This window comes from Canis lupus, chromosome 16 (assembly GCF_003254725.2).
Source record: "Canis lupus dingo isolate Sandy chromosome 16, ASM325472v2, whole genome shotgun sequence".
NCBI classification, from domain to species: Eukaryota; Metazoa; Chordata; class Mammalia; order Carnivora; family Canidae; genus Canis; species Canis lupus.
The window spans coordinates 30855259-30861258 of record NC_064258.1 but is presented as its reverse complement, the minus strand read 5'-3'; the positions used below and the strand labels follow the sequence as shown (position 1 = coordinate 30861258).

General features: G+C 35.9%; 1 long non-coding RNA gene across 1 annotated transcript in view; it reads right to left on the bottom strand.

Moving 5' to 3' along the window:
* Positions 1 to 470: 470 nt before the first annotated feature.
* LOC112664531 (uncharacterized) overlaps positions 471 to 6000 on the bottom strand; it is a 50565-nt gene continuing 45035 nt past the window's right edge. Inside the window, exon 5 of the long non-coding RNA XR_007402651.1 lies at positions 471 to 639. This is a non-coding gene — a long non-coding RNA (uncharacterized LOC112664531). The remainder of the gene's footprint in view (positions 640 to 6000) is intronic.

Below are 6000 nucleotides of genomic sequence, written 5' to 3'. Positions count from 1 at the left end.
TCTCAAGGTATATGTCTAGGACTCATACCAAATTATAAGTGATCTCTCTTTTCTTTGGCCTCAATTTGTTTGGTTTATTCTAGTCTAAGAACTAAATATGTTTCTTCTTCAAATGTGTTTTCAGAGAAGGTGGAGGTGTACCTTCCTGGGAAACTAGTCCACGAGCCTGAGATTAGCTCCATTGCGAAGCTAACACCTTACTCTTACAGACTCCCAGTGAGGTTCTGTGCTTTCTTAGAGAGATAGAAAAAAATGCTATTGGTTAATACTTATCATTTGGCAAGCAATAAAATTTGATTGTAGTGATTTAATCTGGGATTCATTAAACACTGAATATGTATTATTTGTTAGATATTAAAATTGATTAGGCTTTGTCGGCAAACCAAAAAAAAAAAAGGAAAATAATTTTCTCAAGCAGTTCATAGTCTTTTTTTTTTTTTTTTTTTTTTTTTTTATTTATGATAGGCACACAGTGAGAGAGAGAGAGGCAGAGACACAGGCAGAGGGAGAAGCAGGCTCCATGCACCGGGAGCCCGACATGGGATTCGATCCCGGGTCTCCAGGATCGCGCCCTGGGCCAAAGGCAGGCGCCAAACCGCTGCGCCACCCAGGGATCCCAGTTCATAGTCTTAATAACACCTGGTGAATAAAAACATAGTAACTTAGAAATATCAAGTACAAATTTAAAGTACTGTTGACATGTTCAAACTCAAGAATTGAAATGCAAAATATAAAACCAGGGATATTTACAATAACAATATCCTAATATCTAACATGAACTTTACTATTGGAATTGAAGAAATGGTCAAAATGGCATGTTGATTGTCCTAAGAGTAAATTTCTACTGGCTATCTAGACTTCTACAGAAAAATAATTTTATTTACTGAACTTATTTAATCCTTGGTGAAATTATGTCTCCACTTCAGAAGACATAAGCCAATGAGAAGATAAACTCTTGCTTCCAGGTATCTTAGAGTAGAAGAATAAGTTACTTCTAACAGACAGAAGCTTTATGTGTATGTGTGTGGGGATTTCTAAGGGACATATATGGCAGCAAAGCCACAGTTACACACAGGAGCTTATATGATTATCCTTCTTTCCATCCTGTTCAGAAACAGCCCTAAAGACTCAGCTCTCCAAAAATAAAACCATGTGAGATTCAGAAGAAACTTTTAACAAGCATCATATCTGCTGTAAGATATATAGTTCACAAAAGTAGAATGTCTATATGATAATCCTAGCCTTAGTATAGGAGTGGGAAATTGGGAAATACTTAGCACTACTTTCAACTATTCCTCTATTCTTATGCTCCCAATAAGGTGGATTGTGAAGACAGTAAAAAAGTCAGTTGTTTCCAAGGGTTGGGGTGGAGGAAGGATAAATAGGTAGAGCACAGATTTTTAGAGGAGAGAAAACACTCTGTAAATTGTTAAAATAATGGATACATCTCATTATTTGTCATGACTATAGAATATATATAATAAGTCCTAAAGTAAATTATGGAGTTGGGGTGATTATATGTCAACACAGGTTAATCAGTTTAACAATGCACCACTCTGAGGAGTGATGTTGATAAAGAGGGACACTGTGCAGGTGAGGGTGAATTACTATAGTAATGTCCTTGGAGAGATAGGATGAAGTCTAATATTAGGAATACCTAGGATGCTAAGTGAAGAGGCAGGACATCATGGAAATTTTACCCTGAGTATTTAGATTTGCTCAGAGAACAAAGAAACTATAGGCTAAGAGTATTTCAGAGAGAGGAGAAAGTGTGAATCATTTTCTAGAAGGGTGCTACTTTTTCCTAATCTTTTGGTAAGGTGTGTAGGGACTGTCTGCCAAGATAGCTGGTTATCTGGTCATCTCAAATTGTCATTTTCTTTCTTTGCTGAGATAATTCAAAGATTCACTTTTGCCACTATACTGTTTTCAGAGAACAAGGATCATCATGCCTTTGTATCATTGACACTTCTATTAGTGTCTGGCACATAGTGGACATTGAATCAGTGTTTATCAAATCAATAAATATTTTAGGACCTTACTACATTTGTGTATATTGCTAACTTTTTACATAGCTGTTTTTTGAAGGTATGTGTCATGTTAGTCTCGAATACTTCCCAGCACTAATTATCCAGCTCTATCTAGAATATTCTTTCTCCTAAAATTAAAAAAGAAATGTGCTATCTTTTAGAGAATATTTTAATGGCCCATACCCTGTAAATATTCCCATTAAGGAAAGTCTTTTTTGCTGATTTCTATCCTAGGGCTGAAATTCCAACTGTTTTTAGTGTATTATCAGCATGAAGCATTCTGACACAGAGGAAAGAACATACTGTTTAAAATCAGAAAGACTGTAATTGGAAATTATGGTTTTATTTTGAAATTTATTTTAGCACTTTCATGGCCTGTGTCTATAGACTGGAATTACACATTAAATGAGATACTGTGGTCCAGTTCAAAGTCAGTATACAGTGGGTATTCAATAAATTGTAGCTAAGCAATCCAGTGCTTGAATATTATGCTTCTATTTTTAAGACAAGTTGTCATTGAAAGTTGTCCAAATAGAAATCACATGTTACCTTGGACTATATTTTGTTCAAGGAAGAATCACTTGAGTGTAATCCTATTTTTATCTAAATGTAAGACACATAGGTACCCAATGACTCAGAAAAAAAGACTGTGATCAGATTTTTTTATGTCGGCTGAGAAAGCCCAATTACACTCAGTGGATGAACTTTGGACAAGAAGGCAAGCTAAAGAACAATGGGCAAATAGATCTCTCCAACTGAAAACCACCAAGGCTTCTACAACTGTTTGAAACAGAAAAAACATCATCATATCAGTGAACAAGATAGCTTTAGACTGGCTGAACCACTACTTCACTGGTTGCTCAGAATATAAACAGCAGCAATGAAGTAACCCTTTAGTAGACATTATATCCTCTACTGTTTTGCCGTAATGCACTGGAGCAGAGTAAGGATCCTTAGTTTCACAGACAATCCTGCCCCACTATCAAATGGAGATTCTAGTCAGTAGTGATGTGAAAAAAATTTAAATGTGTACCTTTACTTGATAGTAGCAGTTAGATTGTAACAATTACATTATTGTTACTAATAATATTATAATTATTATTACTTAATAGCTTCATATAGAGAAACTCCATGGGAAGAACAGAATGTCCACTGTTTTCCTCTTATATGTATCTCTTGAGTGTCAAAGTTTTCTCTGAAGCTTTTTTTTTTTTAAATCTCAGACATCCAAGCTTCTGATCCCAACTCCATACCAATTTTCAGTAAACTCTTCTACTCTGCTTCTTTTTCAAAATACTCCATAGACCAGAAATAAAGAAGAAGAGGAAGAGGAAGATGAAGACAAAGATGAAGAGGAGGGGGAGAGGAGGAGGAGGAGGAAGAGGAAGAAGAAGAAGAAAAAGAAGAAAGAGGGGGAGGAGGAGGAGGAGGAGGAGGAGGAGGAAGGGAGGAGGAGAGGGGGAAAAGGAAGAGGAAGAGGAAAAGAAAAAGCAACTGGATATTTTTACTTCCTCTGGAGAACATGTCATCATATCTTGCCTTCCTAGAAAAGCCATAAACTCTTAGTAGGTAGGTAGTATTTTATGCTTGATTTATGGTTAGTTCTACATAACATCCAGTACAGTGAGTAGATTTATGATTGATGGATTGGTTAGTTGTGAAAACATATTTTATAGTGGGCAGTGAACCCAGGAATTAAGAAAGCTCCCTGTCACAGCTGGAAATTCCAATATCCCGTTGGTGCTAATTCTGACTTTCCCATTGCTTTATAATCTGATACATCTGTTTCTCATCAGCATTCACCAAGTGCTACTGTTCATGTTTTTCTTTTCTTCATGTTGACTTCCTTTGCTGCCGTGCCCTCACCACTACCACCACCACCACCACCCCCAAAAAAAACACACACTGGAAATATTTTTGGTGGTATAGTACATATATTCTGGTTGCTTTTTGTGTAAAATGACAAGTCTATGAAAATTTAGTTTATACAAAGACCAACAAGAAAAAAAGAAAGCAGTTAACGTAAAGACTTTGACTCATCCTTCCCCCCACACTAACATTATCTCTTTGGAGTCTTTCTTCTTGTTTTTGTTATTCTATTCTGTGACTGCAACTATATTTAGTACCTTGACTATCTTCATTCTTAAAAGTGAAGAATCATGTCAAAGGTTAAGCATCATTTAATTACACATTTTAAAGAAGGTTAAAGGCATTAAAATATTTAGCCACCAGGTGACCTCAGTAAAGTAACAAGGTTAGACAGGACAGTGTTCCAATTCAATAAGCAGCAAGCTGGATTTAAAGAATATAAGTGAATGGAAGAGAAAATGTGATTAAAATGTCAGTCCTGCCAATGGTCAATTACTTTTCCCAAAAATATACTAATAGAGTTCTTCAAGCAGTTTATTGTGTCTCTTATCTCCATCATCACCTTTCTTTTGGGGGCAAGTAAGGCCTCTAATAACATTTCCTAGTTTCTTACTGTTGAAGCAGATGTAAGCCTTCAAAAATTATGTAATTATTTGAAAACCAGGTGCTTGAATTTTCTGTCCTGGTTTATCTTCCTAAAAGGAATTTCAGCCATGAGATTTTCAGCCACCCAATTCTCTGATTCAGACTTGTAATGGACTGAAGAAAATGGGGTGGGTGATTGGGTAAATTGGGTAGAAATGACTCATAAATAGGACTATAGTAGAGGAGGGTAAAAATGGATATCTAGATTAAGTCCAAGGTGCAATGAGTGGGTACTCACCACCATACCCCTATTCTAAAGAAGCTTCTCAGATATCAGACTACCCAGCATCATTCACCGCTCCCATTCATTGTTTTAATTCACCGAGTTTATGTTTTTAGGACTTTGATTGTATTATTTGTTCACTTCAAGCATTCAAAAATGTATATACTTATCACCTTCTCTAAGCCAGTTATCATGGTAGGGAAAATGTTTTTGTTTGTTTTTTTTAAGATTTTATTTATTTATTCATGAGACACAGAAAGAGAGAGAGAGAGGCAGAGACACAGGCAGAGGGAGAAACAAGCTCCATGCAGGGAGCCTGACATGGGACCCAATCTCGGGTCTCCAGGATCAGGCCCTGGACTGAAGGCAGTGCTAAACCACTGAGCCACCCTGGCTGCCCCGGGAAAACAATTTAAAACAATTAGAATAATTTAAAACAATTAGAATAATTTAAAACAATTAGAATGGGTGGCACCCAGGTGCCCTTGTCGGTTAACTATCTGCCTTCTGCTCAGGTCATGATCTCAGGGTCCTGCTTCTCCCTCTCCCTCTACCCCTTCCCAACTCAGGCACTTACATATTCTCTCTCTCTCTCTCTCTCTCTCAAATAAATAAACAAAATATCTTTAAAACATTAAAAAAAATAGAAGGTATTATGCTAAGTGAAATAAGTCAAACAGAGAAAGACAAATACCATATCATTTCACTTGTATGGGGAATCTAAAAACAATAAACAAACAAAACAGACTCTTAAATACAGAGAACTAGTGGTTGCCAAAGGGGATGTGGGGTGTATGGGTGAAATAGATAAAGGGGATTAAGAGACAAAAACTTCCCGTTATAACATATATAAGTCACAACAATGAAAAGTATAGCATAGGGTATATAGTTAACAATATTATAATTACATGTATGGTTATAGATTATGATTACACTAATTGTGGCAAATGTTGAGTAATGTATAGAATTGTCAGATCAGTATGTTATACACCTGAAACTAATATAACATTGTATGTTAATTATACTTCAGTTAAAAAAAATAGAACATACATTAGGGGAAAAAATAGTCTTTTCAAAAATAGTGCTGGAAAAAGTGGACCCCCAACATGCAAAAGATTGAAACTAGACCACTTTCTTCCACTATACACAAAAATAAACTCAAATGGATTAAATACCTAAATATGAGACCTGAAAACATAAAATTCCTAAAAGAAAACATAAACAGTAATCTCT